Here is a 22,139-nt window from a genome sequence, read left to right as displayed (position 1 = left end):
AATTCTTGGGATCGGGGATCAGATCCCATCACACCTTGACCTGAATGCCTCTCAGCAGCCTTAGTCACTGGGTAGTTGGTACAGGGACAAAACCAGGGGGGAGGGTTATCTGTTGACTGCTCCCCATTTAGAAATTGTTGTTATTTCTTTCTCTTTCATGCTTGCCTGTTTTCAATGAACCACATGATCACAGCAGGCACAATACTGCACCCACCCCATGCCTTCTCCCTTCTCCTTGCTGCCCAGGGTGCTGGAATAGCCGCCTACACCTCTGATTGCAGGTTTAGGGGTGTTATGAGCTTGAGGTTACAGCCCTGACTGTTTTGTCATGATTTTTCCCTCATGCATTTATCCAACACCTCTCTGAACTCAGTTATACTATAGACCTCCGCAGCACCCTACCCCATGGCCACCGCATCTTGAGACAATGAGTTATACACTTTAATAACACGCTGGCTGAAAAAGAATCCTTTTTCTTTGTTTTAAACTTAATTTATGACCCCTCGTTCTTGTATTGTGAGAGTAGACAATACATCCCAATTTACTTTTTGTTTTCACCATTTAGTATTTTAAAAACTCTCATTATGACCCCCCTCAAGCGTCTATTTTCTAAACTGTCAGTCTGCCCTTGTCTGCAAGTCCTGCCATATCACAGCCGACCTTGCTGCCCCTTTCTGCACCTTCACTCCTTCTTCTGCATCCTTTGTGAGGAGCGGGCACTCAAACTGCACGCAGTGTTCAAGGTTTCATAGATTTCATGGACATTAGGGCTGGAAGGGACCTTGGAAGATGTGGATGCCCCATGGATTTATAAAGAGGCATGATGATACTTTCTGCCTTGTTTACAACCCCCTTCATAAGAATTAATAACATTTTTGTTTGCCTTTATTTTTTGACAGCTGATGAGCACCGAGCAGGTGTTTTTAGCAAATTATCCACAGTGACTCCTAGATCTCTTTCCTGTGTGGTAATAGCTAATGTAAAGCCCATCAGAGTGCAGGTAGAGTTTGGGGTATTTTTGCCAACGTGCTTTACATTCACTTTACATTTATCTGCATTGAATTTCACCTGCTATTTAGCTGCTCATTCCCTCGTTTCGCTACTCCTTAGGATCTGGAAAGAGACCCCAGGCCAGAAGCAGCTGTCCCACCACAGGACCAGCGTCAGAGCGGGGTGCATGGCTGCAGTGCGGAGGAAGCAGCAGTGAACTAGAGGTGCCTTCTCAGGGCTAGAGAAGACCCAGGCCTGTGAATGCCCCTGTATGGACTGTCGTATGAGAGACTGTCTGAGCTCAGCAGTAACCTGAGTCTGCTACACAGCCTTGCAGGTGCCTCAGTCACAGAACCATAGAAGTCGGGTCGGAAGGGACCTTGCAGATCTTCAAGTCCGACCCCCTGCCCGAGCAGGAGGAAAACTGGGCTCAAGTGACCCCAGCCACTTAAGGTAGAGCTGCAAGACATTTCACCAGTTCAGGTGAAATGCCTGCCATCCACCCCCCTCTCCCCCAAATATAAGGTAACAAGAGAAGGGTCTCTTTATACCCTCCCTGAACAGAGCTCAGTGGAAAGCCCATGTGCAGCACACTGCTAGCAACACACATTTTAAAAACTTATCTGATGAAATGAAGGAGGAAAACATGCTGAAAGAAAAGCTGCTTGCAAACTCTGGAGCCCCTTCCCCACTTTGCTTGCCAACACAGTGTCCTATTTCAGTCAAATCAAACATTTTAAATAGCACCCCTGGGATATTAAGTTCTAGCTACTTCTCATTTTGTGGAAAGAATATATGTCTTTACTGCTTGGAATACTTTTGCCAGATGAAAATTGTCCACCTTGCTACTCATTGCCTTCTCCAGGTCCCTGATGTACCTGTTAAACACCACTGGGCCTAACACGGATGCCGGGGGAGCCCTGCTGTTTACTTTCCATCCTGGAAAAGGGCCATTTCTACTTGCTCTTTGCTTTTATCTTAAGCCAATTTCTAATCCACGAGCGGGCACAGCAGTGCTGTCTCACAGGCTCTGCCTCACGACCCAGCTCTGCCAGCTCACCTTCCTCATCCCCTTCCTCCTCCCATCTGCTTACCCCACTACTACTACCCCTTCCCAACACGTGTCTCAGCTGCGCTGGCTGCTTGGGGTGAGGTGACCCCCAAAGCAGAGGCTGGGAGGGAGGTTCCCTCTGGGCAGTTGTCTTGCTCAGTGCTCTGAGCTGCACCTCCCTGCAATCAAGGCACCATGAGGTTTCTGCACTTCCTGGGCTCCAGGCCAGCACTATCCTGACTGGTGCTGACCCACGGGCACAGGTCTCCCCCTGCCCCACTGTTGTGGCTAGCAAAGTGACCAGAGCATGCAGGAGGAAAGCAGGGAAAGACTAGAAAAGTAACCTAGAAGCCAGGGCAGTCCTTGCACTGCGATGCTGGGCAGTGGCTGTTCCCTTCCCAGCTGTGCACACATGTCCTGACCACGTGGGCAGCCAGCTGTGACGTGTGGTGGGAACTTCCTCCTGGGCATCGCTCCACACCTTGTCCAGCTCCTTGTCCATCTCCTGGCAGCACAGACAGGGCTTCACACATAGCCTGTAGTCGGGTTTGTGCCCTTTGCGGTCCTGCAAGCCACATCCATGGCCTTAGTGTGGAAGGGGACAGGCTCCTGTGGCAGAAACCAAGAAGACAACCCACGTGGGGTCTCTCAGCTCAGCACATTGTGTGACCCTTACAGAGTCCAGATGTATTCCTGGCACTCTGCACCCTCTGCCCAGGCCCTAGCTGGAAAGTGTGGGAGCAGGGGCAGTTAGTGTAGTGTCTGTATGGGCTCAGGAGATAAGAACAGCCATTGGATGAGAAAAAATGAACCCTTTTATCACCAGTCATGGAGAGCTGCTGCAAACTGGAGCTCAGGCTTCCTGGGTTTAAGTAGGGCTCATCCCTCAATTCCCACATTCACAACACGACCCATTACTTTGGCCATCTTTTGGAGTCTGAGTAAGACCTTTCAATTTGGGCAGACTTTTAGCAGACGGGGAAAAGCTCTCAGTATTCCTCGGGAACTTGTTGTTGTAGTAGTATTTTACCTGTTTCTATTGACTTTGATAGTGCAGCAGGAAATCAAATAAATAAATCAACTTAATGAATTGTAAGGGGTGGCCTTTACATTTTCATATTCTACTCTTTCATTTCAACATCACTCGGTGTGGTGTGGAGCACACAGGCCTTTGCAGCATCACAGACTAGAAAGTGCAGGGAGTGCTGGGTTTTGCTGGCATCCCTAGGGACGGGGCTTGGTCGCTGGCATCCTGCAAACACCGTGGATGGCAACTGTAGCAGGTCCTGGAGAGCAGGGCAGGCCGGTGCCAGGGCCTCTGGGGAGCAGTCACTGAAGTTGCCAGCCTTTGGGCTGGTCTCCGGGCTGGTCCCTGAGCAGGTCTCTGGGCTTGTCTAAATACACCAATTTATTTGGAAGTAAATGAGATGAGTAAAAATGGCTGTACCAGGCTTAGTTATGTGTGGCTGTTTTATGAAAATAAGGCACAGAAATGGAATTTTATAACAGCTGTTTACCAAAATCATCTCTCTGTCCTCCTTTTCTGATTCAATTCCCCAACTGGAATCTCTCCTTTCTCTCTCTTTATCTTAACTCAGTAAAATCAATCCCATATCCTGTTCTACAAGATGCTAACCTCTTAATTTCTGCTGGCATTTCTCTATAGTCTAACTCCATCCACACTTCTCTTTTTCTTCGATCCTTCTTTCAAACCCACTCCTCTAAAACCCCTCTTACCTTCTTAACATGACTGATTCCTACCTCCAAACTGTTGGGCTAGGCTTGCCTTCCTTTTATTTCTCAAGCTATTATTTAGGCACTCTGTCCCTGCCCCTGCCCCTGCCCCTGCCCGAGTCTTGCCCGTGGCAATGGCCCTGCTGCCCTCTGCTCCCTTGCAGGGGGCCACACGGGCTCTGGGACCCCCGTCCTCACAGCGGTGCTCAGTCCCCCCAGCCTGATGCTCAGCCCTCGTCTCCCCTCAGCACCAGATGCCACCCTGGGCGCAGGCAGGCGGGCAGCAGACAGGCTCCCCCACATTAAGGGCGCTGCGGATTTACCTCCCCTGGGGGCAGGCCAGGAGCGGAGGGAGCCTGCACCCGGTGAGTTCGGGTCGCCTGAGCTGGGGGACTTGTGCGGTTGTGTGGGGAGGGGGCAAGGTCTCTGCATGGGGGCACCCCCTCTCCCTCCTCGGTCTCCATTCCCAGGGATCGAGCTGATCCAGCCCCTCCAGCCCCACAGCACTTTCTTCCACCCTCCAGATGCCTGTTTGGGCCAGGAGACCCCTCCCCAGCCTTACTGCCTCTCATCCCTTCGTGCCCTGGCACCCACCCATTCTGTCAGCAGAGTGGGTGCAGCTGACGCGGTGCCCCTTGTCCCCCCCAGGACCAGGAGCAGTGCCGGGGGGAAGTGGAGGGGTGGGGGAGACCCTCCCAGCTGTGCGGGGCAGCTCTGCCAGGGCCGAGATGTGGCCGGACCCTCCCGCTGCCGTGAGTCTCTGCCCTGACCAGGGGTGTGTGGGGTCTGATCTGGGGGTCAGGGGTCTCTCCCCAGGTGCCCTGTGCCCCTCCCACCTCCATGCATGGCATGAGATCCCGGGGGAGGATCTCGCTCCCTGCCGATTCCACGGGCCCTGCAAGAATAAGGGAGGGGGTCGTGGGCTCATCCCTGATCCCAGGGACAGTCCTTCCCAAACCAGAGTGTCGGAGGGCACCTGGGACCCTGAGTGGGAGGTGGGGGCTCACCTGAGATGGGTGGTAACAGCCAACCCCTGGCACCCCCGGGACCCAGGGCTGTGAGCCCTGCCCAACCCCAGGGCTCTGGGGGCTGCCATCCCTGCACCCTGCGGAGATGGGGAACTCGCTGCAGGTGAGCGGGACCCAGGCAGGCTGGGGGCTGTGAGGGAGACCGAGTGGGCTGGGCATGGCTGCATGGAGGAGTGGACCAGAGGGACAAGGCTGGGGCTGGGCTGGGGGTTGGCGGGTGAATGCATGGCCGGAGGGACAGGTGGGGGCAAGAGGTGGCTACGTGTGCAGACAGACAGGCCATGGCATGACGTCTCTCTAACCCGCGCCATCTCGTTTGCTGCAGCTGGAGCTGGAGGCGCTTCGGGTCCGGCTGGCACAGGCAGAGCAGGACATGGAAACTGTGCTGTCCTGGTAGGTGTGGGGCTGGGGAGGGAGCTGGCTGTTCCCGTTGCGCGGCACAGGGCTCGAGGCACAAGCCCAGGGCCCATCCCACCTTCTGTGCGTGTTTCTGCCTGGGGAAGGGGTGTTTTCTGGGACGGCGCCATCCATCTCTCTGAGCCCAGAAATGGTTTTTTGTCTCCACAGCGCATGGGAAAGGGAGGAGCAGCTCCTGGTGAGTTTGCATGGGGCAGGCGTCCTCAGGGCTGTGGGCAGGGGAGGGAAGAGGCTGAGGCCAAGCTTGGCCAGGCTGGGGGACATCCCAGAGGCTGCTGAAGCTGGGAGCAGAGTCCCGACACATGGCGTGTGGGGAGAGGAGGGACCTGATGGGTGCGCAGGGAGGTAGCGCTGGTGGGTGCGGGGCCCGATACGCTGGGCGCAGGCATGGGCAGGCTCTGACGGGCTGGGGGGATTCTCGTGCAGGCCCAAGTGGAGGCGCTGAGGAGCCAGAACATGTTCCTGGTGCTGGCCCTCAAGGCGCAGAGGGAGCAGGGCTGCCAACAGGACGACAGCCCCATGGAGGTGAGTCCTTCTGCATGCCCCTGCCCAGGGGGAGGGGGAGCGTGCGTGTGCCCGTGTGTGCACAGGGCAAGGCTGGCCCCTGCTGTGCCAGCCCCGCAGTGGAGGAGAGGGGGGGTTGCCCTGACTCCATGCGGGGAGGGCTTGTGTGTGCAGCGCTGGGCACCATGTGAGCTGTGTGGATGGCACAGTGGGACCGGTGGGGTGACAGGTCTGTGCTGCACTGACCTCCCCTGCTCCCTGGATTGCTGCCCCCCAGCCTCCCCACATACTCCACCACATGCCAGCTTTGGCCCACGGGCTTGATTTTCTCTTCACTGCTATGTTACTTTTTCATTTGCACCAGACTCCCATGGATATGGAGGGGATGGCGGAGGAGTGCTGGCCACCCTGGAGGGGGTAAGTGGGGGACAGGGAGGGCAGGGTGAGGTGCGGGGCTGTCCTGGGTAGCTGGTGGGCTCTGGGCCAGGCTATGGCATGTTGCAAGTGGTGCTGTTTGCAGGTAGGGGAGTCCTTCCTTCTCCGGTGCTGGTGGGGATGGATTCAGTCCAGGACCCATTTCTGACCAGCTCCTTTTTGTGCAACCAGGAGCATTAGCCCCCGCCAGGAAAAGGAGGCAGGGTCCCACGAGGACAAGGGGACGCAAATCAAGGTGCCCCTCCCTGCAGAAGCCAGCACCCAGGCAGAGGGCCCTGGGCATGAACACACCAGTACCCAGACCGGGGCCCTCTGCCGGGCTGAAGTCAGGTGTGAGACTAAACCCCTGCCCGTCATGGAGGCAAGCATGCAAACCAAGACTCGCCTCCGTCCAAATCAACGAGGACACGGGGAACGGTATGGTGCTTTTTTACTGTTTGTTTGTGAGCCTGGGATCAGAGCGGGATGGGACCTGGGAGCTGATCAGGGCCCCTTCTGCCTCCAGGCAGGTCAGGATGACCCCTGATGTCCATCCCTCAGGGTGCCAGTGCCCTGAACCAAGCAGCTGTCCCCTGTGTCAGTCCCACATCATCCCTGGGCCTCTGCATCCTGTCCTCATGCTGTGTGGGCGCCACATCTTGGGAGGGGATTGCCTCCTGGCGGTATGAAGACCGAAGATGCTGGGGGGATGCCTACTTATCCTTACTGTAAAGAAGTTCTTCCTGATGTCTAATCTAAATCTGCTCTGTCAGTTGGTGGAGCTTGTTTCTAGTTATCCCAAGGGGCACCCTGGTCAATAGGCTATCTCCTATTTCTTGCTGCCCACCTCACCCGTGATGAATTTGTAGACGGCCACAGGTCACCTCTCCATCTTCCCTTGCAGAGGCTGAAGACATCCAGGTCCCTCAATCTCTCTTCATAGGACCTTAGCTGCAGGCCCCTAACCACACAAGTGGCCCTCCTCTGGACCCTCTCAAGGTTATTCACGTCCCTCTTGAAGTGGGCACCCAAAACTGGATGCAGTTCTCCGGCTACGCCCTTATCAATGCTGCATAAGGGGAAGTATCACCTCCCTAGACCCGTTTGGGATGCACCTGCTAATGCATGACAGAGTGCGGTTAGCTTTACTTCTCACTTTGTCGCACTGACGGCTCAAGTTCATCTTGGAGTTGACTATGACTCTGAGATCCTTGCAGCAAGGTAGGGCTCCCCGCGTAGGCGCTGTGCTGGGTTCCCCCACCTGACTCGCCTTCCACACCTTGTTATTAATTAATTAATGATCTTAATTAGGCAGGAGACTGCCCATTTACAGCCCCGATGCCAGGGGGCACCATCTGTGGCTCCGTAACTTCCCTACACCACAGCCCATGCCTTGCAGATGGCATCCAGATGTTACAGTGCTGCCGGCCTAGCGCTGGAGCAAGCTTAGGCCGTGCTGTCAGGCCTCGGTCACCTGCACATTCACACTTCCCGCCTCTCACTCGGGCCTCGCACACTCCACCCTCTCTCACAGGGTCTCTTTCATGCATCACCAACTTATGCTGCCCTGCTCCCTCCTGGAGGGAGCAAGGCCATAGGCTTAGCTAGTCCATGCCTTGGGTGGCAGACGTACCATCTGTGGGGCTTCTCCTGCAACCCTCACCGGAGTAGTGGCCAGCCAAGTACTCAACCGGGTCTAAGCTTACTCTGGCCCCTTCCGGGACAACACGATGTGTATATAAATGTACTGGGCCCTCAGCCCTCTGGGTCTTCTCCCCCTTCACTCGGGCTTCCCATCTCCACACCCTTCCCTCAGGCCCACGGAGCTTCCCTCCCGGGTGGGCTCAGGTGGCCGCAGCCATGCCTGGACCCCCTACCTCCGGTGGTGTCCCAGAGGTTAAGGTGCCTCGATGTCCCTTTCACCAGGGTGGTAATGGGCATTTCATGGGGCTCCCACACCACTGGGAGCCTCACCAGGCCACCCACTCCCAGCAGGGTACAGTTTTTGGTCATGCCCAGGACCAGGAGCCTCCTAGCCATCCCCTACAGCTCCTCCCTTACCTCCAGGGTGCTCCATGAAGCTTCACAGCCAGGCGATGCTGTTGCCTGGCCTGCCAGCAGCAAAATGCCCTGCTTATATAGGCAGCCCTGAATCAAAAAATGGGTGCTGTAATTAGGCACCTGCTGGCTGCTGGCTTCTAGCCCTTAAAGTGGGAGGCACAAACTGTGCCCTGCCACAATCCCGTTCTGCTGCTGTGCTCCTTTGGAAGTCATTTCCCAGTTTGTGAGTGTGACGGTGATTCTTTCTCCCTAGGTGCAGCGCTTAGCACTTAACTTTATTAAAGTGCATCCTATGCTGTCCATCATCCATCTCTAACCAGTTACCCTTGTGCAATCAGGAGCAGATGCCCCTCCCAGGGGCTGGACGCAGGGACCCAGGCCAGCCTGCCCCGTACCAGAAAGGCCAGCACCCAGGCAGAGGGCCCCCACCATGGAGACACCTGCACCCAGCCCGGGCCCTCTGCCTGGCTGAGGTGGGGTGCCAGGCTGGCCCGGGGACGATGTTGGAGGCAAGCACCCAGACCAAGGGGCATCATTGTCTAAGATGGACATGACAGGGGGAAAGGTATAATGATTTTCCTAGTGCTAGCATGAGAGCGTGGGATCTGTGTGAGGGTTGGAAGGGCTGGAGCCAGTGTCATATTGAATGAAATAGTTTGAATGTTTGTAATGGTTGCCCATTAGCCAGTTTCAGGAAGAAGATAAGATCTATCTCCTTATCTAAGTCATTCTTTTTGGACTACGTGTAAAAGGTCCTGACTTTGTTTAAAGTCTTAATTTGAATTTTATCTTCAGAAGTCTTTTACAAAGAGCAAATATCCTGAGTTCCGAGAGATCAAACCCTAGGGCCTTTTGACCAGATTGGTAAGAAAAGGTCATTTGCAGTGGTATGGAAGTTCCCCAAAGTAATTAAAATGCTCAACAAAAGAAACTAATTACTAAGCAAAAGAATCTATTGAGTAAGATCCGAGCCCAAATTTGGGAGTAATGACAGGTTTGAGTAGGAGCGGCCCAAGACGGGAGCTCACTCAATAAAAACTGTAACTTACTGTCCCAATTTGGAGGTGACTCTACTTGCAGAACAACGAAGGAAGAATCGCAAGTGTAGGCCGGATCAGACTGATCACCTGAACCAACCTCTCCATGAACACGAATCTTTTAGTTCACGCTGAAGCCGCGGAGCACCTGAAAGGGACTGAAGGAAGGGGACTTAGTCCTATCACTGCTGAGGCCAACCCATTAAATCGTACTACTGAGGAATGAAACCATTTTTTGGTATTTGGCTTCTCGGAATTCTAGGATTGTAAGTATATTATGAAAATAATAGTATTGATTCAAATTTAACTTTTAGTTGTAATTGTAGTTGTTTTTGTATCACTAATTCTTATAGCATTGTTTGGGAAGGAAGTGCATTCGGAGCATTGTTTCTGATATATGTAGTTATTGCGTTCTTAATGTTTGTGGTATTTCTTAAAGCTAAGCAGTGTTATATACGTAGCAAAGAGTTTTAAAATAAAATTGTGTTGTATAAATTAAGTGTGTAATCATTGTGAAATCGTGCAATCAGCTAACTAATTCCCCAGCCTGTGCATCAAAAGGAATCAGTAAATTGTGTGGGATTTTCTCTATTCCATAACCCACTAGAGACAGCCAGGACTATGTTCCTGGTCCTGGGAAGGTCTTGCGGGTTGGGAGCAAGACGGGTTGAGGGCTGGGACCCCAGTGCCAGTTCCTGGGACAGAGGCAGTGGTAGAGAGAGGGGAGGCCAAGGCATGGGCTGGTGGAAGTGGCAGGGCCTGGGGGTTTGGGGTGTCTGCGAGGTGACCAGCGTCTCTGCCTCCCACCCCCAGTGCTGACACGGCGGCAGAGGGGAGGAGGCGAAGGTGGGGAGCACTGAGCAGGTGAGTTGCCAGGGCTCCTGGCCCAGGTCAGGCCTGCTGGGACAGAAATCCCCGCTGAGCCAAGTGTGAGAACCACGTACTGCTCCCGGCTGGGGAGACTCTCCTTTACCCCGTGGTTGTTCCTGGGTGTGAGCAGAGGGGCCGAGATCCAACCCCATCCCGCTCACACTAGTTTCTTCTCACCTGGCCTGCACCCCACCCTGCGCGTGCCCTGACTCTGCCCTTCTCCCACAGGTTTCACCTGGCCTGGATGGTCCCGTGCTGTTTTGCCCCCAGATGAACAGATGAACTCCTCCCCTCCCCATGCCCATCTTTTGTTTCTGTTCGTGATGCATCTGCCACTGCATGGTAGACACCGGCACTCAGGTGTCCCTCCATCCTCCCCTGCCTTATCTGGGATGGGCCCACAGGATGCCAGTGTTGGTGCTTTTGCCTCTCTGAGCATGTAAGTGGTTTCCCATTCCTTCGAGGTTTACACAGACTCTTCTTTTGTCCCTTTCTCTTGAGCTGCACACTCCAACCAAGGGGCCATCATGACTTTAGGGCTTCTTAGGGCTATCAGGAACCATGTCCTTTGAACGTGGCCATGAGCCAGGCAGGCTGCAAGTACACCTGAGCTATTAGGCAAGGAGGATGCACAAGTGTGAATAGTGAAGCAAGGGGCATGGTATGAGCCACTCCTGCATTGCACCAGGCCAACCCAAGCCTAGGAAAGGGATCACTCAGCGCAAAGTCATCGCTGCCCTACTTGGTTGGCTAGTATTAGCTATTTAATGTACATGACCTGTTTATTTGTGATTTGGACATAAAAGGCAGAAGCAGAGTCCTTGTGGTTTGAATTCTCACCAGACACCTCGCAGAGAAGTAAACACAACGTCATGACACCAAGATGTCACCAGGGCTAATTACAAGACCCGAGTGGAAAGGGGTGAGCTCCAGGGAAGGAGGAGCCCCAGACAAGTCATCAGCATGCTGTCACACCTGTTCCTGTTCCTCAGGGAACCACTGATCACCTCCAGGCAAGTGAAGTTTCACCCAGTGGAAACAACAAAGGTGTGGCATGGCATGGCTTGGCGTGACCCAGAGGGGTGGAAGTTGTCTGTGGCCCATCAGCCACTGCATCTGGCATGAGGCTGTCACAAAACCCTTCTCTCTACAATTAAAGTCTCTTTCATCAATTTGTCCTGCTAGGGTTACACACGTTGGCAAAGTTGCGAGGAGGCTTGGCAGGCTAATAGTGCTCCAAAAATACAGAGAAAAGTTCTTGATGGTGGAGCAAGCAATTGAAGCAGAATACTTCACGATGGTGGCAGAGCCAGAAGTAGGTTGCAGCACAACAGAAATCTTTAGTCCTTTTGGTTTTTCTGGCCATGGGATTCAGGTTTCCTTCCTGTGAAGTACTGTGTGGTTGCTGAAGCTCAGTGTCATCACCATCTTATGAGAAGACATGCATAGGCCCCTTGATTCAATACAACTCCCACGTTGATAATGGCGATGGGGCAGACATGCGTGATTACCAGAGGCCCCTGGTCACGCACCTTCCCCAGTCACAGACCTGCACGTACGGAGCCAGTGACTGGATGATGATGATTTGTACTTTGAACTGAGACTGGTGTGCAATGAGGCAGCTGCAATTATGACTGAGCAGGCCTATTTCGATCAGCTCTTCTCATCTGTGTGTAGGGGACACTAGAAAAGGCACCTTGAACAGCCTGTGTCATGTCACCTGCCTGAATCTGCCCAGGTCAAGTACTGAGGTCTGCAACCTGGACTATCCGCACTCTGGTGCACAGCACTAACAGCGACCGACTGGCCTGAAGGACAGCACTTGTGTCCAGAGCTGCGTGGATTTCTTTCCCTGAACAAGCGTGCAGAAAATGATCTACTCATCCCAAAGCAACTGAATGACACAGTGAAACGTATGACAGGTACTTGCAGATACACTCATGCTCCTTGGCTGTCTCTTCTGTCTCATACCCCTTCTCCTCAATTTCAAGATAAAGAGGCTACAGTATCATGGACCTCGTGTCTAAACTTCCTGGTTTTCTTTTACCTAGGCAGAGTTTGACTATGTTGAACAAGGTTCAGAGTGAACAACTACCTACTTCGGTACTGGAATAGTATTAAAGCGCCCAAGTGGGAGTGTGGCAAAATCCAGACTGTAGCACATATCACCGAGGACTGTCCTGTCCTAGTTATATTTGAAATGATTGCACTGAAGACCTGCACTAGGCTGCTGACGATGCCTCGCCATAGGTATCATACCTGATACGGTCACTCTCGCCTTACCCCTCAGTGCCGTTGCTGATAGGATGCTTAGAGCTTGTTCTGTTATTCGCATGCTGTATTCCTTAGGAATAAATCACTAAGCAATAAACGGAAGCCATTGTGAAAGACCCCCGCTCAAAACCCTGGCTCCTAACTGACTGTATCCTAGTGCATTGCAAAGTCCCCCTCGGCACAACTACAACCAGCGCAGTGCAGGACCCCAACAGCTACAACGGCCGTAGCAGAAGCGCTCACATCGTGGCCCGGGCAGATCCTGACAATCTGCAGTGCTGCTGAATCCCTGTCCTCGACCGTCTCAGGCAGGACACGAGACGAGGAGGAGAGGACAAGCAGTACAAAAGGCTGTTGGATGGATCCGCATTCGATATGCTCCACCATGCCCGTCCGCACGGCCACAAACTGCTGTCAGCAAAAGAAGCAACCAAAGAAGGGGTTCAATGTCAAGTGCTGGAGAAACCCTGCTAAAAGACATCATCTCCAGCAGTTCTTCACAGACAAACACGCCAACTGCCCTGACGCTCCTGACACCACTGATCACTCAACAAAGAGCGAGAACTTCAAGAAAGGCGTCCATGAGACGTGCTAAAAATCTCAAGGCTTCTCCAAAAAGAAACATCATGACTCGTTCAATGACAATGACAGCCTTTAGATTACTCAACCATTCAAAACTGACAGAACAACATGAACTTTAAATATGAAACTTAAACATCAGTGTGTTAGAAAAGGACTCCACTAAATAGGTGTGTAATCTGTAACATGTCATGAAAAATGGGATAATTTATTATACCGGTGCTGCAAATCCTGATGAAATCTTCCCTGGGCTCACATAAGGGCTTCACTGAAGAGAAGGGGCTTGGGTTTGGTTTATCACGTCATCCTGCACGTTCCCCTAGTCATTGCTTCCCATCTGCCCTGAGGGTTTTCTCCCCGTTTGCTTCGCAAAGGAGTCTAATCCCTTCATCAGGCTGGAGCAGGGCCAGGTTTCCGATGCCTGATCACATCAGGATTTCTATGCAGGTACCGTCCATGTGGGAGCTTTCACCTCTGGGGTCCAGCTCCCTGGCCTGACACATGCAGAGATCCCAGTAAATGTGGCAGCTTGTGGCATTCAAGCCTGCCCTCTTCCCCACTGTTGTCACCATGGGATATAAAGGTGACCTGGGAAATGTCCGGCTTATCCTCTCCTTGCTCTCGACCAGTCCTGCCGTGAGCATCTCACCAGAGCACGTCCACATGAGGTGCCAGGGCTTGAACTCCCCTGGAGAGGCCATGGCTGGTCACAGGCCCTGTTCTGCAGGGCACTGCTGTATCCAGCCATCTTTTCCTTCTTGCACTGGAGTCACTGGGGTCACGGCAAGAAATCAGGGTCCCCGTTCATCCCACCTGACCACTGCGGCAGGGTCCCCTCTAGGATACCTTGCTTGGAGTCTTCCCCAGGACCAGGTCCAAGAAGACAGAGCAGGCCAGAGAGCACAAGGGGAGCTGACACCATGCTACACCTGCCATTGCTGAAGGGCTGTGTTGTCTGCACATGGCAGAGGGCTAGGGGAGGGCCTGACTGCCTCCTTACTGGGGACCAGCAAGCAGGTGGGACAGTCTGCAGCCCAGGACAGGAGCATCTCTAGAGAAGGCAGGAGCTGCCTTGTGATGGGTGGAGGTGACACGAGGAGAGCAGCATGAGGGGAGATGCTGATTAAACAGGAGAGGCAGGAGAGTCCATCAGGAGCTTTCTTAACAGCAGGTCGCAGGGTGGGATACACGGAAGGGGCTGAGGTTGGATTTGGCATTTCATATAATGCTCATGAAACTCTAACTTCAAGCAATAATTTAAAAAGCACAAACCATGTGGGAAGAGATTTCCATCCATGTTAAATAGGAAATTCTTCACTGGGGAGACCTGATAGACTGCATGTGTCTGCAGGGATGTGGGATCATTGAACAGGAGGACTGGAGGGGACCTCACAAGGTCATCTCGTCCAGCCCCCTGATCCAGGCGCTCTCATCCCTGAGTAACCCATCCCAACCAAGTGTCCGTCCAACCTGCTTCTCTAAGTTTCCCATCACGGAGATGCCACCGCTCCTCTAGGCAGCCTGCTCCAATGTCTGGCCCTTCATGGTCAGAAAGTCCCTGGTGAGGCCTCCCCAGCGCTGAATAGAGGGGAAGAGTCATTTCCCTTGATGGACACATGACACTCCTGTTAATGCAGCCCAGGACACTCTTGTCTTTTTTGGAACAAGCAGGAGGGAGAAATGGGAGACACGGACTTGTAGCTCAGTCTTGGGCACGGCCACCTGCCCATGGCGCACGGAGCGGAGACCCGTGTCCTCCCTGATGTAAACTGAGGGCTGTCCAGGTTGTTTGTGGGTCAAGCTGGCCTCCTCCTCTATTAGCAGGGTCAGGGCCAGCTCTGCTCTCACCCTAGCGTGATTGTCCCTCTCCCAAGAAGACCCATGACCCACCCATCTCTGACCACCTGTTCTGCAAGGAGCATGCGGCAAGCGGGCCTCAGGTTTGCCTCCTGCGTCACATCCGACTGTTCAGCCTGGGCATCATACAGAGCCTGCTGATTTTCCTGGCCCTGGGGAGGGGTCAGATGAAACACCAGCTCTTTGACCCCCGCAGAGCTGCACCAAGTCAGTTGCTGTGGCAGCATGCGGGCTCAGCCCAGGCCCAGTCAGGACCCCTCTGCACACCCCCAGCCAGGCCAAGCAAGCTGGTGTTTGGCTGTGGGCCTGCAGCACTGCTCAGCTGGGCGACGTGAAGCCCCAGTGGGGTCCTGAACCTCAGACAGAGCCGGCTTGCTCAACAGTTTGCAGCATGGGCCCGGGACTAAAGCCCTGGATGTGGATTGGGGAATGCTGTGCTCAGCTCAACAGTTGTGACCTCGCTGTGCCTTCCTCTACATGTGGAGTAGGGCGATAGCAGCCCCAGCCTCTGCTGTGACAGCCCTTTGGGATGTGCTGGTGGGAAGTGCTAGGTGAGACCTATGTAACATCATGGTATAAATCAAGGGATCCCGCAGCATCTGAACGGACAACGGAGGCTCCCGGTCTGGTGACCCTGGCGAGTAGAGACACTCAAAAAGGCTGAGATGAATTTGATCTAAGTTATCCTTTTTTCTCTAAGCGGTGTAACTTAGATTGGTAGCAAGAAGAGCACACCTCCGCCCTTGCCAGTGGGCGCAAATCTTAGACCAGTTTCCTCCGTTTTAAACAACGATGCCAAACTTTTCTTCTGTAATTCGTACAGACCAGTTTCTGATCACTTATTCTGGTTCAAGCGTAATGTCTGCCTGTTGTGTCTTATTGTTTTCCGTGCACTGCCCCTTTCAGGCCAAAGCCCTCCTGTCCTCCACTGCAGGGGCCCCTTGCTGGTGGCAGTTTTGCAGCACTGGGGACGCCCTCTTTCTGCCACGAGGAGCCGGAGGCTTTCTTGGTTCCTCCCCCCCCGCAGGGCTGGACGGGTCAAGTGAGAGCAAAGCATGTATAAACTCTGCACACATGTACCGAGGGCAAAGGTTAAGATCCACATGGATGTGATTTCAGAGGGTTATATTAATAAATAAGTGTAGTTCAAAGCAGGAGTGTCCAGAGGGTCGATGCTGAACTCCCAGCATATTACAGACCCACCAGTCAGAGCTTCCGAGCAGGGCGATTTTACCCGGAGTAGCACACTGTTCAGCTGAGGGACTGGGACGTCTCACGCGGTCGCAGTCCCTAGCGCAGAACTTGTCCTTCTTCCCTTCAGACACTTGTAACATCCCTATGGCTTGGCCTTCCTTTCACCCACATGGTAGAAAAGAGTGGACTCCAAGGAGACCCTGGGAAGGGCCCAGGAGTCACTGAAATAATGGCAACCGCAAGTAGGACAGTGCAGCCCCAGTGACATGTCCTATGGGGCAGCCACAGTATGACTGTATGTCTTTTCCTGAGACAAACCTTGAAGCTGGGACAAGATCCCAATATTTAAGTCATGTTATGTGCTGAGACAGTCCAGGTTTTTCAAGCCAGGAGTGTCTCAGTGAAAGCAACACTTTTGCTTTAGCCAAGATCTCTCCATTCCCGACACAAAAGACCTCTGGGACAGTGCAATAAGGAGCCGGATTTTGCTCAGAAATGATGCTTAGGCTCCAGAGACGGCCTATGCTTGTCTCTTCCTCAGGACGTGACTTTAGATGCCTGCAGATCTCTTCTCCCATTCAGCCGGTCCCAACGCAGGTCCCTGATGAAGCATGACGGATGAACGGGTGGAGGGATGTGACACAAGGCAGCATCTTGCTACAAGAATGACACTTCATGTCAGGGACGGGTGCGCCTGCCCTTCTCTCCCCGGTCCAGCTCCATCTCTCCCCTCCACCCTGGACTCAAGAAACCGTTTCCCCTCTCTTCTCCTCTCCTCGCACCATCCCGTGCTTCCTCCTACTCACCACGATCTTCTCTGGCACAGACGCTTTCCACCCCTGCAGCTCCACAGCCTCGTGTCCCCTCTGCTGCACGGCTGCCTGCAGGGTGAGGAGCTCCTGCAGCAGGTGCTGCCCGTCCCTCCTGCGCTGCATCTACCAGGAGCGGGACCGGGGTAAAGGGAGGCTCTGAGCCAGGGACCTCCCTGTCCCCCCCAAACCCGCTGTGGGACTCAGGCCTCTTGGGACCCCCAGGGTGCTGCCATGAGTCTCCTCCTGGGCAGGCGCAGGGAGGAGCAGGGCAGTGTCTGTGGCGGGAGGGGACCCAGGTGGGGCTTCACAAACACACCCTCCCCTAGCACTGCCCGCGGGCAAGCATCTCCCCTAGTCAGCACCGGGTCAGCGGGATGGGCTCCCCTGGGGAGGGAACAGAGGACTGAACGGGTTTCCTACCTTCCCGCGGTCCTGGAGGCGCTGGGTGACACTGAGCACAGCTTCCTCCGGTGTCCCCTGTTCTTCCCTCTCCTGGTCTTCCTCGTCCTGCATCTTCTCTGTGGCCGGACTGGGACTCACTGCAGCAGGAAGGAAAGTGGGGGGTGAGTCCTTTGCCCCCGAGGGGAAGACAGGTGCAGTGTGGGGGACAGAGATGGGGCCGTGCTCCCCTCGCCAGCCAAGGGCCGCCCGACTGCAGAAATCTCCCAGGCCCCTCTCCATCCCGCTCCTCCGCCCCCGCAACCTCACGGCCCCCATGGCTGTGAGCACACTGGACTGCCCCCCTGCCCTGGGAGGTCCCTGTGCCCCCACAAGTGACCCTGCCTCCCCCATCACCCACCCCCACCAAGGCCACCCCACGCACGGGGACCGGGAGGTCGTGCGGCTCAGCCCCCTCGCCTTGGCCAGGATGCTGCTGCCCAGCCCTGCGCAGGGTCTGCCTTGCCCCCTGGGGTGAATGGCCCTAAGACTGGGTGGCCCCAGCGCGGCTCCTCACCAGTGCGGCTGGCGCCAGGGGCCGGGGGGGTCGCAGACCCCAGGGAGCCGTGTGGGTCCGCGGAGGAGGAGCTGCAGCTCAGGCTGGGGCTGGGGCTGGTGCAGGACGGGCTCCGCTCCAGCCCCAGGGAGGCTGGGCCCTCCTCCACGTCTCTGCAGGGGGCTGCCTCCTGCCGGGGGGCTGCAGGGCCGGGCTCCAGGCTGCTCCATGCCCTGGGCGGGAGGCTGCACGGCTCTTGTGCCCGGCGCTCCTCTCCTCCGGGCTCCCGCCTGCCCAGGCGCACCCAGGGCCACCTCCACTTGCACCTGGAGGTGGTGGGCTGCTGCAAATGCTCTTCTTTGGTGCTGGCAAGTGCTGTTTTTTTACGCCAGCACACAGGGCACAGCCACGTCCTCGCCTTGATGGGCCCCTCCTCTTCATGGCCGGGGGGGCCCAGATGTTCCTGCCCAGGCCCCCGCTGTGATCTGCTGGCATGAAGCCCACCTTGGTGGTCCTCCTGCTCAGCACCTGCCTCAGCCTGTCCCTCGTGGCACTGAGCAGGAGCAGTCATCAGCTGGGCTTCAAGGCACCCCTGTGCACCCGTCTGCCCCTGAACCTCCTGCTCTCCAGGAGACAGGCTGGTGTCCCCGGGGATGCCCCCATGCCGCCAGCCTCCTGATCACTTGGGGATCATGGGCAGGGAAGCCCTGGGCTCAGGGGGAATGACCAGCAGGAAGCTGGTTTGGACACAGCTCCCTGCTCCGGCCCCTGACCTCTGGCTCCACGTGCCTGGCTCAGGGCTGAAGCCCCCGGGAGACCAGGCAGCTGCTGGGATTAAACCCGGGGCTGGGATTGGGGAGTGCCCAGCAGAGGAGGGCAGGGACCCCTTCCCTGGGACCTGTGGGTGCCCGTCAGCGCCGCAGCTTTGGGCTCCCTGCCCGCTCCGGCCGGGCAGCGCTGGCTGAGCTGGGAGGGCTGGGAGCTCCTGTACCTGGGGATGTTTCCAACCCCGTGGAGCGGGTGTGAGAGCATCAGGGCCGTGCTCACCACCTTGGAGCGGGGTGGACTTTCCTCCCCTTTCTGCAGTCCCCTGCACAGACATGGGATGCCCCGCATGTCTTAGCGCTGGCTAGAACTTAGCACGGGGGGTCTTAGCGCAGGCTAGAACTCCCCGCTGAAGTGAATGGAGAGCCTGGCACATCCTGGGTAACCAAGGATCCCGCTCTGGAGGTGTCTGAGTCCTGCCCAGTGACAAGAGCAGGAGCTGCATGATTGTGCAGAGTGAATTATAATCTCCTGCTGGAGGCACCCGAAGTGCAGGCCTGCTCCCCATGCCATGTACTAGAGAACTGTGTGGCGGGACAGCAGGGTGCCTTCCTCAGCCTGGCTGCAGAAGCCAGGACACTGCTGGCCCCTTCCTGTTAGACACAAGGCGTCAGACAGACTTTTTACCTTCTGGACATAGTTCAAGGAGCATTGAATAAGACACAAAGAATTAATGGATGTTTTGATTAATCTCACAGCCCCTAAACATCCCGCATACATAATGAAGATAATGTGCAGAAACATTTTATAATAACAAGAAAATCTCTTGTTTGGGAAGCTCCTAGATCAGCACTTCTGAACTCCTGAGCCTCAAGGCGCTTCTCGTTGGGCTCCACTCAGCCCTTGCTGGACTCACAGACACCCTCACAAATGCCAGCTCTTTCTTTTCACTCGTTTTTGGAATACAGACAAAATACTGGAGCAATTCTCCTGTTGCAGAGAAGTCAGAAAGAGCGTGACGGGTCCCAGTGTTTTTGGCACTCTGGGTTCCCATGTGAAATGCCGGGGTTTCAATTGTGGATCGTGTTTGCACACCCAGCAGTTCTGACACTGCAGGTTACACTGCAGCATCCTTGCAAGGATGTCAAGGCACCTCAGTGTGCCCTGTCCCCCGGCTGAGAACCACTGCATAGAGGGATACTGTGAGTGCTCTGGGAGGGCGGAAGAAACCAGTTCTTCTCTGCGTGGAGCAGGGTGTGCACGCATGTTCTCCCAGCCCCTTCGCCTCCACGTCGATGCTCTCAGGGTCTGTCTGGGCCGCTGGTGCCGGGAGGAGGACACTGGCCCCTGCACACCCTGCTGCTCCACCCACGTCCTGGGCAGCTGCTTGCATTGCTGAGGTGCCCTGTGGCTGGGAGCCTGCAGCAGGGGCAGGAGCTTGCTCCCCCGCGCCCAGCTCAGAGCCAGCCTTTCTCGTTGTGGCACGGCAAAGCGAGCGGCATTGCAGGCCCCGTGTGTGGGAAGCGGGGCTCGGAGCAGGGAGCCCTTCGCCGGCTCTCGCAGTGCCCGGGACCTGCTGCCAGGGACGTTGAATCCACCCAGCCTCGGGCTTCCGGACGGTCTCCAAGGAGGCAGCAGCAGGAGAGGTCCCGGCCAGGGCCCGGGCAGCCCCTGGACTCGAGGGAAAACGTCTGTGTGACACCTCCCGGGCAACACGGAGCTGCCAGCAGTGTCCTGGCTTCTGGAGTCAGGCTGAGGAAGCACCTGCTCCCGGTCCTGCAGCTCTGCAGCACATCCCATGGGGAGAGGCTTGCAGTTGGGGCACCTCCAGCAGGTGAGTATCGGGATCGGGGTTTTGCATTTCCCACCGAAAAGGGAGTAAAACACAGATTTTCCCCCCTGTACCTGAGGAAAACACGGATTTCTCATTTTAATGGAGAAACCCATGGATCGTGCATGTTTGCAAAGAGCTCTCTGCAGGCTGACAGACTTCAGGCCCGCAAGAGGGTTGTGGTGGGGGACCAGGAGGAGGGCGGTCAGGCAGGGGCACTAGGTGCATGTACATGCACATGGCCCGGGCAGCGTGGAGAGCAGCTCTGCAGGTAAATTGGGGGCAGGGATTGAAGCCCCTCTGGGGAGGGAGGCAGGGAGCTGGGCAGGGCTGGGGCTGCTGCCCAGCCGAGCAGTGCGTGGGGCTCGGAGCCACAATGTGCGGCCTCAGGGGGCAGGGGTGCTGCCAGCTGCCTGCTGCGGGTTCAGGCTCCTTTCCTGCTGCCCTCTCCCGGGGCCTCTGCAGCCACCAAGCACGGGGAAGCTCCTTGCCATCACGTGCTCCACGCTGCCCTGGCGATGCACTCCCTGCCCGCGCAGCTGCAGCCAGGGGCACAACCCAACACCCAGGTCCACAGTGCGCCCACCCCCGTTTCACACAGATCTGAGAGGTGTGGGTCCCTCTTGCCCCCCGGGAATACGCCCAGCAGCGGGGAGCTGGCTTCACCCCCAGCCGAGCCCCCAGCAGGTAGGCAGCAGTTGTGGGGGGAGCCGGGCTCTGCTTTGCTGCAGCCACTGCCTCCTGCAGCCTCCACGCTGCCTGCAGTGGCTTGCTTGAGCGAGGATTAACCCACGCAGCTGCCTCAATGACCAGATTGAACCTTTATTGCTGAACCAGGCATATCATTTTATCAAACTATCAAATTATGCGCGGACGCTACTGGTGCCTTTTGTGATGATGACACGCTCCTGTGAAGTTGGAGCTACTGTGAAGTTGGAGCGAGCGCTTGGTCTCTCATCAAGTCACTGAATAGTGCCACCCTGGCATTTGCACCAGACGTGAGGATGACACCAGGAGCACGCGTGGACTCCTGCGGACTCTGCCCGGGCCTTGGACATTGGATTCAGGAACGTGCATCTTGGGCAGCGGTCTGTGCGGAGGGAACCAATGATACAAAGGAGACGGCTGGGACCTGCTGGGAGCGGGTGTGCAACTGCCAGCTCTTCACTGGGGTGAGATGTGGAGGGGGGCGCAACCCTTAATCCTATGGGCACTGTGGCTTAGTTGGTTAAAGCACCTGTCTTGTAAACAGGGGAGCCTGGGTTCAAATCCCAGCAGTGCCTATCTCTTCATAGCTCATTGCAAAGCCCCAATTTCCTACCTTTGGAGCAGGATTGGTCCTGGTGTCAATATGTAGCTTCCTGGCTCCTTCTTCCCACTTCGTGGGACTTTGGTAGACCCCTCTTCTTGCTACAGCATCTAAACCTGTCTCTAATGAACAAGAAATGGGTTTTCCTGCAGGATATGTGCAGTGTTTAGAGTGGGGCAAAATCAGAAAAAATGAGATCTCTTCCCTGTTTCTATGTGCAACTGCAGGCCTGTGCAATATAAACCCCTATTCATCATAGGAAATGCATGTTTCTGAATGCTGTTCTTCTTGTCAAGTGACCATCTCGTGTTTTAAAGGTCCTCTTTGGTTGTCTGGGCCAGGCCCAAGTGAAAGGAAACTAGATCCCAGGAGCCGCGCCGAGTGCCACAATCCAGATTACAGGGCATCCTTTCTGAAATAGGGTTTTTGATTTGGACTTTCCAAATGCATTTAATGGGTCACAGATCAAGGATGGGTA

At 55.4% G+C, this 22,139-nt stretch overlaps 1 long non-coding RNA gene and 1 other non-coding gene across 2 annotated transcripts; both read left to right on the top strand.

The window, feature by feature from the left end:
* The first annotated feature begins 5,681 nt into the window (after positions 1-5,681).
* On the top strand, positions 5,682-6,387 carry LOC132243908 (uncharacterized). Its single transcript, XR_009455479.1, has 3 exons — positions 5,682-5,745; positions 6,089-6,141; positions 6,331-6,387. It is a non-coding gene; the product is annotated as an uncharacterized LOC132243908 (long non-coding RNA).
* A 15,174-nt stretch (positions 6,388-21,561) lies between these two features.
* Positions 21,562-21,635, top strand: TRNAT-UGU (transfer RNA threonine (anticodon UGU)). Its single transcript has one exon. It is a non-coding gene; the product is annotated as a tRNA-Thr (tRNA).
* The last annotated feature ends 504 nt before the right edge of the window (positions 21,636-22,139 follow it).

The sequence above is a fragment of the Alligator mississippiensis genome, chromosome 11 (assembly GCF_030867095.1).
Source record: "Alligator mississippiensis isolate rAllMis1 chromosome 11, rAllMis1, whole genome shotgun sequence".
In the NCBI taxonomy this organism is placed as follows: Eukaryota; Metazoa; Chordata; order Crocodylia; family Alligatoridae; genus Alligator; species Alligator mississippiensis.
The sequence above is the reverse complement of the archived record's forward strand: the minus strand, read 5'-3'. Positions and strand labels throughout refer to the sequence as shown.